Genomic DNA, 13,381 nt, shown 5'->3' on the forward strand with positions numbered 1-13,381 from the left:
AGGGAGGGCCCTGTGGAGGCTGCCTCAGAAGTGCCAAAGTTTTCTGGAGCGGGAGTGGGCAGGCTGCCCTGGCCTGCTTGGTGACCTTTGGCCTCTGACCTCTAGACCTCCAGCTATTTGTTTTCCAACAAGAGGCCTTGACAGAAGTAGCACTGGCATTTTTTCCTAGGAGCTCACAACTCTAGCCACGGCTGAGCAGGGCTCAGCCCTCCACCCTCCACGATCAGTCGGATCGCCGCCTCCCCAGCTCTGGTCAGAAGGGCAGTATCATTTCTGAGCCATGTCGACAGGACTAGGACAAGGGGAGAAGCTGACGTGGAACAAAATTCAGGCCTCCAAGGCAGAACTCGCTAGGGATCAAAGATGAGCGGCAGCTTGGCACCTCATGCAAGGTGTTGCATCCTAGCCAAGCAGCACAACCCCCACTCTAGGGACGAGCTGATATCAAGCACTCAGAGCAAGACCCCTTCAGCCCACCCTAGCTTTCTGTGCCTGGATCCTTAAAGTGCCAGGGGTCTGGGTGAGGTGGAAGCTCGGCCCACCACGCTGTGGGGCCACCCATGGTCCCCGGGTGAACCCAGCTCATTCTCTGTGCCTCGGGAACTGGGGGTTCACCTGACCATCAGTGGGGATACACTGGGAGTGGAGAGTTTGGTGGCCTGGCCCAGTGAGGGGGAGAGGTATGAACAGAGGCCCTGAGACCCCACTCTCACCCCTCCTGGTTTCCTAGGGCACAGGCTATAGGAGGTTGTGGCATCTCGGGTCTCTCTGAAAGCTGCTCTGCAAACAGGTATCTCAGAAAGCCAATAGGCCAGGGAGAGGAGGACCCTTTCAGCCGTCAGTGCGTCCACCATGGACAAAGCCTCTTATAGCTCAGTTTGGGGGAGGAGTGCAGATGGGAGGTGGTTTGGGACTGAATGGGCTGGCCTTGCCTGAGATCACCCCAGGGACAGGGACAGGGACAGTGTTGGGATCTAGGTCTCCTGCCTGTATCATGGGCAGCTCAAGGTCCTTCCCCTGAAGGCCATCAGCCAAGCTCACTGCAGTCCTTGGGCAGTCACAGGGCACACCTGTCCATACCTGTCCATGATACACCAATCAAACATGCCCTACTGGGGCTGTCTGCAGATTCAGCTTGATGCTCTGCTCGGAGGCAGCGAAGCTTGAGAGGGATGCAGTCAGCAAGGCTAAATGCCTAAGGTCTGTGGGTCTGCAGTGAGCAGAGTGGGAGACAGAAGCCAGACTTCAGCCCTGCTGCGCAGCCAGGGCACCTGTTCCCAAGAAGAGTTTCTAAGACAGTCATGTGCGGTATTGAGTCTCTTGACCCTGGGGGCATGCAAACCAAGTCCAGGACACAGAAGCCTAGGCCCCATTCTGGGACTCTCACCTAGCAGCTTTTTAGCCACCCCAGGCCAGAATCCACATTTAGTTTTGAGTGGCAGGATGGCTGGCCTATGTCCCCAGCTCAACAACTGGCCACTCTATCTCCACCCCCTTTCTGCATAGGAGTTTCCCAGCTCTAACAGCCTTGAGCTCATGAGCTCATAGGGCCCTTCCAGGTTGAACACCCTCAAAGTCTATCGCAAGAGAGACAAGGTCTTTCAATGCTCTGTGTGGCCCTGATGCTAGCTCTCTGTACCCCTCACCCTGGGTATCTGGTGTGCTCAGACACCAGCCCAACTGGGGAAAAGTATGCCTAAGCTTCCCAAGAACCCAGGGCAGCCTGTGGGGCTTGTTGAAACCTGATCCCCACCCAATGGCTGCCCGTCTCCTGGGTCTCACCTAAGCCTGGACCCTCAGCCCACCTGGAGATGCTGTTTGATGTCTGCTTGGCGGTGAGCATCTCCAGGGCCAGGGATGTGTCTTTTACTGAGCACAGGCCTGGCTCAGACTTGGCTGCCGAGAAGTGTTTGTCAAAGAAGGGGAGAGGGAAGAAGCGTGAAGGGAGGGGGACAAACAGACACATGGATGCACACGGGCTCTCAGATGCATGGCCCACAAAGGCTGCTACAGCCATCCTCCTCCTCCAGGCCCCAGGGGCCATTGTGCCCTGTATAGCTAAGCCATCTCATACAGGTCAGGTAAACCTGCAGGAAGGCGGAAGGAAGCCCTACCTTTTCCGCTGAGGTTCTGCTGCTCAGATGGGCTTCGAGAAGGCCCCTAACCCCTAGGTGTCTCTGCACTCTGCCCATATCTGCTTTGGAAGGCTGGCTGCAGCCCCCACCTCTCTGGAGAAAGGGGACCCTAGCCCCAGCTGCTCAGTCTACAGTGGACTCACCCTTGCCTGTTGTCCCCTGTCCAGTTCTGAGGCTTCACCCTCCGGAAATGCTTTATGACTAGGGTCTTTGCTCTGTGAAAAATGCTCATGCCCATCCAACAGGAGGAAATTATGTCACAGGTATGGGGGTTCCACAGAAGTTCTGGAAGCACTGTGTTCTGACTACTCCCCTGCCCACCTCAGGTCCTGGCACACAGTAGGTAGGCGCTGGATCTGTTGAATTAACCAGTGGCTTGCCGGATGCACTTGGGGAGGCCTGACTTGGGCTCTGCCGCTGAGGGGCCAGGACTCAGCAGCCACTCCAGGGGACACGACACACAGTGACCATGTCCACACGTGCCCCTCTCTCTGGCCAGGGCTCTGCCTCTTCGAGCTTCTCCTGGACAGAGAGTGCCTGCCCTCTCTGTTTCAGGGCTGGGAGGGTTCTCTGTAGTCAGCAAATCTAATACCTTTTCTTGACAGATGGAGGTGGGGGAAATTGAGGGCGGGCAGAGGATCAGAGCAGGGCCATTCCCAGGCTAGGCCTCCTCACACCAAACCCAGAGGCCTAAAAACTGCAGGACCTGACTCAGGGCTGTCCTCTGTCCCGGGGATCCTTATGTCCACCACCCACACAAGTGCAGCCCCTTGCCCTGGCTCCATGTCTTTGCCACCTGGCTGCAGCCACCTGAACTGCTTACTTAAAAACAAGCAGGGAAAGTGGCCACATGACTGGCTAAGGTTTCCTAGACCAGGGACACACAGATACACACACGCACACACACACACACGCAAATACGCGCTCGTGCGCGCACACACGCACACGCACACGCGCGCGCACACGCATCACGCGCGCGCGCACACACACGCCCGCACACACACGCACATACGCGCGCGTGCGCGCACACATGCACACGCACACGCACACGCACACCATGCGCAGCCACTCACTGCAGGTCAGGTCGTCATGTGGCCCAGAAGGGCAGGGACTGGGCCAGCTCAGGTTTCATGTCTCTGAAGGACAGGTGACTGGCCTGCCTTTCCTCACCCAAAAGAATGCCTTCTCCAAACACTTGTTTTCTGCTTCCTGGAGGTGCCAGGGACATGCTGGATGGGAATCGAGGGGGGTGGGGGAGAAGCACACACCTCCTGGCCCTCTGTCCGGTGCTTTCCTTCTGCCCGCCCTCCCAACCCAGAGGGCAGTTACCTGCTGGGAAACTGTGGAGGCCCAGCGGCTGTGACGGCAGGGAGAATCGCAGAGCTGGTGCTTGGATGTGGGGCAGGCGGGGAGCTGAGGCTTTGTCTCTGAGTGAGACAGGGACAGACCTGTCAAGACCTCATACCCGGAATGGGGGTTTTACAGCTGAACACCACGGCCCGGCCCTGGGGGCGTCCAGGGGATGAGAAAGGGTGGGGAAGGGGGCTTCATCCAACTTCGCAGGAACAGGTTTGCCTTTGGTCTGATGTCTGAGAAAGGTCTGTGGGCCAGGGTCTTGAGGACTCTTCTAGCTTTGGGGGGCAGGGGAAGGGTTGTGCCTCAGATGCCTCCACAAAATGGCAGGCCTGTCATCACAGCCCGGACTGAGACTGGCCCACTCAGGGAGAAGCACGCCACATATCGTGACAGGCAGGGCTGAGACCTGCCCGGTTCCAGGGGACCACTGCCACCAGTTCTATGGGGGTCTGAACCGGCTTCCATCCTGCCCTGGCTTCAGGCCTGATCCCTAGGACCCTAGCAGCACAGCGATTCACTGCAGAGGCACCGCGGGCAGTCCTCAGAGAAATGAGGGGCATGGCCAAGAGTTCTCAAATAAAAACCAGTTCCAGCCAGGCCTCTGCTAGCTCCTTCTTCTTACGTTATCTCATTAAATTCTCACCACAACCCAACGAGGTAGGTAATGTTGTCACCCCATTTTATGGATGAGAGATCAGCAACCTGAAGGCCACAGGGTCGGTGAGGGGTGGGTCAGGATCTGCACCCACAAAGCCCACCTCATCCACATTCGTAACCAGTGCCCAGTGCGCAGGCCCCTGCGCAGGCCCATCCTCTACAGAGCTCTCGGCCAGGCTTCCAAAGGCTAGACCCAGGTTCTCCAGGGAAACACACACACAGCAACCCCACCTCCCATCCTCCATCTGTCCCATGTAGCCCACGCACACTGGAAAGCCCCTGCACGTGGTTTCTGTGAAGGGCTCTAGGGTGGAAGAGGAAGAAGTGGAGAAATAAGGGAGAAGAAAATGTGGGAAAGGGGCGAGCATAGGGTACAAACAGAGAGAGAGAGAGAGAGAGAGAGAGCTATGGTGGGGTGAGAGAGGGTGGAGAGACAGGAGAAAAACAGAACTAGAAGAGCAAGAGGGAAGGAGAAATAGAGAAAGATGGGAGGTGACCCTGGGAAAAAGGGAAGGAAAGAAGGAGGGGGGACAGGAGGAAGGGAAGAAGCAAAGCCAGAGAGCAGAGGCAAACAGAAGGGGAAGAAGGAGCAGCTGGGTGAGAGAAGGAAGGGGGGGAAGGAAGGAAGGAGAGGAGACAGGAGGAGAGGAGAAGGGAAATGATCTATAGGGAAGGGGCGGGGGATGAAGGAAGCAGGAACAAAGGAGAAAGACAGACAGGCAGGGGGTGTGGGGGAAGGAGAGGGCCTTGGCAAACCGAGAGAGATAGAGACAGACAGACAGACAGAGACAGACAGACACAGAGACAGACAGAGAGAAAGGCATACGCGCCCACCTAACATTAAATACCTAACAAGAGATGACAAATCAAATGGGAATTACTGCGGTAAAAACATAATTAGAAACTTGATTGAAGTTAAACAGGATTTACACAACACTGCAAATTAACTTTACACGGAAACTATTCACTGGGAAGGCAATGAAAAGCCATTTCGTCAGTAATCTATATTTAAACGATAGGCACAATGGAGCCTTCTGACGAGGAACTTGCCGCCTTCAACCTAAGGGAACGCCAGAGGCCAGGGGAGAACAGAGGGCAGTGGCTACTCCACGAGGAAGTGGGCGGGGTCCAGGACAGGACCTCCGGGCCTGCTAATGGGAGGTGGGGGTGGGTAGGCACAGGAAGCCAGATCAGATTCTGGAATAGGTTTCACCCTTAACTTGCTGTGTGGCCATGGCCAAGTTTCCTACCCTCTGTGGCCCTCTGTTTCGTCATCTACAAAATGAGGAAGCTGGAGAGGTGGTTTCCATGAAGGTGCCTGCGAGTGTGGATCCTGCAGAAGAGCCCAGGAGATGGTGCAGGGCAGCGGTAAGAGTGCTTGGGATTCGGACCGACCTGGTTCACAGCTCTACCCGGCCACTTATTAGCTGTGGCATCATGCCAGCTTCTTCCTCTCTGGCCCTGATTTACCCATCTGGTCAGTGGGGATAAGTCCACTCCTGCCCAGGCAGTGGGAGGGTTTAGAGAGAGATTGGGTGAGGACAGGCTTAAGGAAAAGGGAGTCTCAGGCACAGGATTACTTGTCTCATCTGCCTGGCACACTAATTAGATTACCCATGGCAGCCTGCCCTGGAGCCATGCTTCATCAGAGTGGCTTCCCATGGCTCCCCAGTCCCTGAAGCAGAGTCAGAGGCACATATCCTTGGGGGACTGGAGGGTCAGAAAGCCCTTGCTGGGCTCCACGCTGTCCTCAGTGTGGAGAAGTCCCCCAAGCCTTTGCCACATCCCAGCCCCATCAGGCCGCTTGGGCCCTGGGGCTGGACTGTGCCTACAAGCCCCTGGCGGTCTGCATGCTCTTCTCTACCTCCCATCCCACCTGGAGCACCACGTTGAGCACCTGCCCATCCTCAAGGCTCATTCAGGGACAGCGGTTCCCCTCTGCAGCCTCCCCTGACTGAGCCGCGGCCACTCTCTCCACTGAGAGCTGAGTGCTCTGTAGGAAACGCCACAGCCACACAAGTATGGGTGCCACCCCCCCCACCCCAACACACACACCAAAGGCAGTGAGCTTGGCTGCTCTTCATGGTGAATGCTAGCAGGCAGCTCTGACACACAATCATAGTCCAGAAGTTTCCCGTTTCTTTAAGATAAAGGATATCCAGGCAGTGCCTGGAGATTGAATAAGAAGGTGTTGGGTGGCCTTTCCCCTGCAGGCAGCTACCCTTTGGAACCCAGTGTTTTTCACAAGCACTCCAGACAAGGGGGAGGTCTCAGGGACCCATGAGCTCCAGAGGGGAGGAAGGAAGTCAGGAGGGGTAGGTGAAGCTTCTCAAAAGAAAGTGCAAAGTATGTGCACATTGTGTTACAGAAACGGGTGTTCCAAAAACCCCTGAGTTTGCGGCTGGGGGGTGGGAAGGAGGAAGCAGCTTTTAGAAAGCTTCCACATGCCTGAGGCTGGTGGCTAGTGTCTTTTTTATGCAAAATGGCTTTAATGCATCCAAAGCCTCAGGTAGATGGGAGGGGTCTTGGACCAGGGGACGGTATGAAGGAAGCACACAGAGCCTGCGTGAGGTTCTGTGAATGGTCAGAACTGGTTACCGCACCCACTGCATCAGAGGACGCAGTCAGGGATTTAAAAATAAGTGGCAGACATTTTCAGCGAGGCGGACTGTGCGGATTAAACTGGGGACAGGCTGACTATGCGGATTTAACTGGGACTGACGATGCAGTGTTAAGGAAGGGACGTACCTTGCTGCTTTGAAAAAGAAGAATCTCCATGTGGATTACAAAAGCACTAACTATACAGTTTACAAGGAGGCTGAGAATCCACGAGGTTCTGGATTAAAAGCCGGTGGACCCCATGACACAGACGAGGCCTCCCCAGTCAGGACTGAATGATTGGCAGCTACCGGTAAAGCTGAACTGTGTTTGGAAAGTAGGGAAACGGCATCTCTAAGTTTTCTAAAACTAGCTTGGTTTGGTAGGGGGAAGGCAAGGATATGTGTTTATGGGTGTTTTAAAGAACATAAGACTTAACAACGGAAATCCGCAAATAGCTAAATCTATATAACTGCTAAATAAATAATTCTTTTTCTTTTCACTAAACTCTGGTATTGAGAGTTATAATTTTGGCGGCGGGCAATCGGGCCCCTAACTAAAGAGCCCGTGGGTTCTGTTTCAATTGGAGCGGCCCAGGGGTTCTGTAACAATTGGGGCAAGAGGTTCATTCAGTTCAGCCCGAGGAGCGCCCACCAGCGTGGGCATGGGAAAATACACAGCTCAGCCAGGCACCCATGGGCCTTGGTCTCTGTGTGGCCAGGTGCAGAGGGGGAAGCTGGTCTGGCCCCTTCTCCCTCTCTACCACCTCTCTCCACACGTGCCTCATTTATTGAGGCTTCTGAGCTTTCGTCGATGCTGTTCGCTCTGCCGGATGCGCCGTCTTCCCTCTTTGCCAGCAAAATCTTCTTCATCCACAAAGAGCCCGCTGTCTCAGCTCTCCTCCTCCCTTCCTCTCTGGCTGCCCCTTTCCATCTGCTTACTACCCCCACCCCATCTTCTCTCCCTCCAGGGGCTGGATGTTGGTGACACAGACTCAGGCTGTGATCTGTTCCATCTCCACTGCCTCCCGAGGTGACCTCATGGCTTGCAACACTATCTATACATGACAGCTGCCCCGTATATATCTCCGGTCGAGACACACTCTGCCTCCCAGACACCCTCATCGATCCAATAGCCGACTCAACCTTTTCACTTGACAGTCTCAAAGCCACCTCAAACTTAAGTCTGAAAGCAACTCCTCGGCTTCCTTCAGCCCTCCCCTGCTGTCGTCCTCGGCTGAGTAAATGACCATCTCTGCTCCCCAGTGGTTCCTGTCTCAAATCCAAGAGCCTCCCTCGACTCTCCCACTCTTCTCTCATCGTCTGCCTCTAATCGACCCACAAGCTTGTCTGCAAAGCCTTTACAATACGTTCAGACTCTGATGGATTCCCATGTCTTCCCCTACTACCCCTAGTCACCACCAGCCCTCCCTGGGTGTGATCCATAGCTTTCAAGCCATCTCCGGGCTCCACTCTACATGAGTGGGTCCCCCAGGATCCCTCTGCCTTCTCCTCCTACCCCTCACTTCACTCCAGCCACATGACTTCTCTGCTATATCCTTGAACACCCCAAGTGCACTCCAGCTCCCTCCCTTCTTGCATCCAGGTCTCTGTTCAAACGCCACCTTGTCAGAGGCCTTCCTTGACCATCCTTTGTCAAAGAACACTTTGGTCCACACTGTAGACTTGTTACTTTACTTGCCTAACTTCCCTTCTTAAAAGTTAGCATCACTTGACAAATATCCTATTTGGGGTATTTATTGTCCATGCCATGAGGAAAGGGAATTTTGTCAGTTTCACTTCCTGCCGTGTCTCCAAAACATCCAGCAGTTCCCAGCAAGGAGACTTTCTCAGTAAACATTTGGGGCATGAATAAATGAACAATGCCACTTCCCCTGGGAAGTCTTCCCTGAATGCCTGCCTGCAAAGCCAGCACATGGCCCCTTCCCTGTGCAGGCACAGACACTTACACAAGCCTTGAGCACTGAAGTCATGGAACTGGGTCTGGCTCTGGAATCCTGTGTCCCCCTCCATCGCAGATTGCACCTTTTCAGGGCAGAGCTGGGTCTGATCCCTCTTTAAAATCCAGCCCTTAGGGTAGGCCTGGCCTGGTGTTAAGAGCAGTGAGTGTTTGATGTGTGAATCTGTGAGTAAATGGATGGTTGGAAGAATGGGCGGATGGGTAGATGAGTAGATGAATGAATGAGTGAGTAAATGGAAGAGTGACTGAATGGGAGGGTTGGACAGATGGCTAGATGGGTAGGTGAGTGGATAAATGATGAGTGGATGGACAGGTCCACCACAGGCAGAAAATAAAGACCAGTGGCTGCTTGGGATCAATAGGTGGAGGATGGGCCAGCCCAGTGTAGTGTAGTGAAAGCATAGAGAGCTGATATGGCAGATGGGAGACAGCCGAGCTGCTCTGATGTGGCCAGAGCTTGCTGTAGACCCCTGGCGAGCCCATTAACGTCCCCGAGCCTTGGTCGTGTGATCGAAAAATATGGATAATAATTCTTACGCAGAGCTGCCAGGGAAATCACTTTGGAGTTTCAAAAACTGCCTCAGCCACATCTCCAGTGAGACACCTCTCCAGCCAAGGCTGCTCTAGAAAGTCCTCTCTTCCCAAGCCCTGACTGGTCCTGCTGACCTGGTGGCCTTCATGCTATACTCACAAGGGTGAGGATCCCTGGCTGTGCCCCCAGAGTTCAACCCGGGCCAGGCTGCTAATAAGACTTAACTCCAAATAAAAATTAGGCCAAACCGATTCACAGAATCTTTGAGAACTGGGGGGACCCATTTTAGAGATGGACAAACTGAAGCACAGAAGCATTCCGTGCTAGCCGCACACATGGAATTACAGAGAAGCCCTGCAGCCTGGGTCAGGAAGGGTTTGGAGGACAGACTGACACCTTCGTCCCTGGCCAGATCTCAGGGGAAGAAGGCAGTGTGGCCTGGGCATCAGGCTGTCGGGGGTCTGGTGTTACCTTCCTAGGACTGGCAGCCGACAGATGGACCACGGCTCTTTCCACACCCCTCCCAGCATCAGTCTGATGCCAACGGCGTCTTCCTTGTCCTGGGTACACAGGGAGAGAGACAGACATGTGTGAGCGGCCGGGACGCAGACAGCAGTCCACTGTCTCCCAAACCTGTCCCCCACTGCTCGGCTAACCTTGCTGGCCTCTTGGGCCACTTAAGCACTCCCTGGGATGCCGGATTTACTGCAGTTTGCAGTACTTCAACAAGCAAGCCGACTCCTCCTAGAAGGACTCTTAAAATTTTTAAAAATATGTCTAAGTTTTGTTTCTTCTGGGGCTCAGGGGCTTTGTGTTGTCTTTCTCTTCCTGGTGAGAAAAGCAGAAAGCCATGGCCTTCCTGTGCAGCCCCCAGGCAGGGGGACAAGGAGAAGTTGTCCGGGTATTTTTAGCTGGGCCTGTGAGCCCCTGGCCATGTTCTCCTCTCTGGGCCATGCTTGGCTCCTGGGAATTATCGCTCACGAATGGCAGCCACTTCCAAAGCCACTCTTTGACCTCTGCCTGAATTCTTTCCTCATTATGAATTGCTCACCAGACCTCTGACCAACACTTGGAGCCATTTTATGTATGTGCACACCTCCTTGGCAAAACCAGCTTGCATTCCCCCCTCGTCTCTTCCTGCATGCACGGATAGACTTTTTGCTGACAACTGACAGAGGAGACCCAGAAACAGTTTAAAGTAGAGAAGAGCCCGTCATTACTTATTTGGTTTTCGTCAGACTTTAGGCCTCTCCTGTGCTCTTCATGACTCTTGGTCCTAGCTGAGTTCTAGCTGAGTCCTATCTGTATGATGACTTAATATTTATCTTTATGTCAACTCACCTTTTTTTTTTTTTTTTTTTTTTTAGCTCCAAGAAATCTGGTCTTGTCCAAAGCAGTCATGTCCATGAAATAATAGGTTTGATATGCTGGCTATATATTTCTAATCTACCTTAATAAAAATTTAACTAAGGAAACAAAAATATATGTTCATTCAGGTACTAATTTTAGAATCTTTTCACAGGTTACCAGAGTTATGAAGGCAGAGCTCTGGCAAGCTCACTATTGTTTATCGACCGTTTTCTTGTATAGAAGGAGAGAGAGAGTCATGGGGAGGGGCAGTTGGTTGACAGGACCCAAGAACTGGTTAGCAAATAAGGCCAAGGGAGCCCAGGGGGTCAGAGTCATGGCGTACTGGAGGTTTTTAATACGGTCCTTTCTTGCCAACCCTGGGCAAGACCATTCTTTTCCCCAGCATGAACTTTGCTGCGAGGATCTGGGCAAATGGGCACGGCCTTGTGAAGAATTTGGTTCCAGGATGGGGTGTGCCAGGCAGGGCTGCAGGCCATGCCGAGGCCTGGGGTCTAAGATGGCACCTCTCCCCAGTGTTCTCTGAGGCTTCCGGTGCCCCTCTGCCCCTTGCCAGGCTGTAGTTGGTCAGCAGGGGCTAGAAGTATAATCCCCTCTAGTTAGATTTGGAAGCATAGGACACATCCCGGGGCTCCACAATCTGAGCTCTTGGTCCTCAGCTCCTGAGGGCTCTCGAGTGGCCTCTGGCTCTCTGTGTGCCTGGGTCTTGCTGGGTGTGCCTTGGGGGGTAGATCCTGGTGATCCCCAGAGGCCCGCCTCGAAAGTCTTGGGCCTTCCTTGGCTTCTCTGACCTCTCCAACTCTGCCCACAGGTTGTAGACCCCGACTGGGCCCCTGGCTGAGTACCCGGGCTGCTTGCCCCTCCTGCTGAGAACAGGATGTGGGGATCAGGAGGTGAAGGAGAGTGTGGGGTCGGGGTGGGGAGTGGCCTCAGGAGCAGACTTCCTGAAGCCAGATCCCTTTACCACAGTCAATTGGGCCCAGGACGGCACAGCTGTGGGTTATAAATGTCCCCGTCAGAGCCCAGGGCAAGAGGCCTGCTGCCAGGGCCCAAGGCACCCACTCCTCTAGGAGCCTCCCCAGACAAGGGCCCCCCGCCTTCCCAAGTGCCCAGCCCTCACGATCTCGGGGCTCTCTTGACTCCTCTCTCTGAGTTTTGAGGCCGAGAGGCCAACACCACAACCCCCTACCCACTCCTCACCCTTCCAGGTGCGAATGCTGTGCTTCCAGCTACCTCGAGAGCTCTGAGGGCAAGGGCCATCCTGGGCCTCCACCCGGCACCAAACCCAGGGCTTGGCGCACAGCCAGCCACCCTGGTGACAGCCTCAGGGGCAACAGTTGCAACTCAGCAGCCTGCTTCCCACGGCCCCAACGGCCCCCTGTGCCTGCCCACTGGGGCACACACAGGTTAGGGCAGTGGGCAGGAGGAGGGGGACAGAGCTCTAGCTCACAGTGCAGGGACAGGGACCCCCCACACACCTTGGGTCTCCTTCAGGAGATCTCCTCTGAGAGTCCCACTCTCCTTGCCTGCCCTCCTCCGAGGTTCCTCGACTTGCGCTGTGGGGTGTGGACTGCAGTATGGGGGTGCTCAGAGGCAGGCCTGCACATAACATGGCTGTCTACAGGGAGAGAAGTTAGGTCCCTCCAGCCCCGAGGCCCAGGCCCTCCTTCTGCTGGGGCAAAAAGCAGGCAGGAAAGAGCCAGCCTACAAATGCACTAATGGTAACAGAAAATAAGCAAGGGGTGGTCCAGGTGGGCAGGGCCCGAAGCTTACACTACTTTGGAGGTCCTCTGTAGAACTATCCATAAAATTACAAACACATATTTAGAATGAGAAAATAAATGACAACAAATTCCCAGAGCCTTAGCAATCCAGGCCCCTTTAAACTGTTACCAGAAATGCTTACAGAGATGTACCTCATAGCAACCTGGTGCCCTCCCACCTAGAACCCTCTACAGCTGCCAGAGAAATTCCCACCTTCACTGGCACAGTGCAGGGGAGGGGCTTGGAAGCTGAAGCTCCATGGGTGCCCCAATACGTCCACCTCTAATCAATAAGAGTTTTAAAACTGATGACAAGAATAGTACCTAACATTAATGGATCTTTATCTGGTACCGTCTGCAGCACTTTACGTGAATCAGCTCATTTAATCTAACCACAACCTATCAGGTAGGTACTATACCCATTTGAACAGATGAAAATACAGACACAGAAAGGTTAAGAAAGCAGCCCAAGGTCACACAGCTAGGCTATGAACCCAGGTAGCCTGGCCTTGGTGCCGTTGGGGGCTCAGCCATTGCTCCTTGCTACTGCTCTGGAGGGCCCAGGAGAGCTTTCCCTCCCTTGGAGGCTCCAACAGCAGCAGCCACCAAGGGCAGACACGCAGGTAAGCCCTGTTCTGGTTAAACCATTCCTCCATTCCACACGAATGCTTACACACTGGCACCAAGATCCCGATAGTATACGGCCTTCTGCTTGCCTTACTCTGCACAGGGCATGCTGGGGTGCTCTCTACGGGCAGAAATAGGCATCAACTGGGCCAACCCAAAAGGGACCCCAGGTGGGGGGAGGAGGAGGGGCTTGCTGAAGCTCATGCAGCTTGCTGTCCAATTCTCATTTTACAGATAAGAAAAGGGTGGTTTGGAGAGGTGACTTGTCAAGGGTCACCCAGCAAGTGGTGACACCATGTGAGGTCTGAGGCTGGCCTCTGTAGGGGCGGGGCAGGTCACCAGCAGCCTGGGGGTGACCAAGGCCG

At 54.4% G+C, this 13,381-nt stretch overlaps 1 long non-coding RNA gene across 2 annotated transcripts in view; it reads right to left on the minus strand.

Moving 5' to 3' along the window:
• Positions 1-13,381, minus strand: part of LOC150002050 (uncharacterized) — a 70,635-nt gene that overhangs the window by 39,133 nt on the left and 18,121 nt on the right. For both annotated transcript variants that reach the window (XR_016513128.1, XR_016513129.1), the window contains exon 3: positions 9,730-9,818. This is a non-coding gene — a long non-coding RNA (uncharacterized LOC150002050). The remainder of the gene's footprint in view (positions 1-9,729; positions 9,819-13,381) is intronic.

Source organism: Furipterus horrens, unplaced genomic scaffold, assembly GCF_987537825.1.
Source record: "Furipterus horrens unplaced genomic scaffold, mFurHor1.1.pri manual_scaffold_9, whole genome shotgun sequence".
NCBI lineage: Eukaryota > Metazoa > Chordata > Mammalia > Chiroptera > Furipteridae > Furipterus > Furipterus horrens.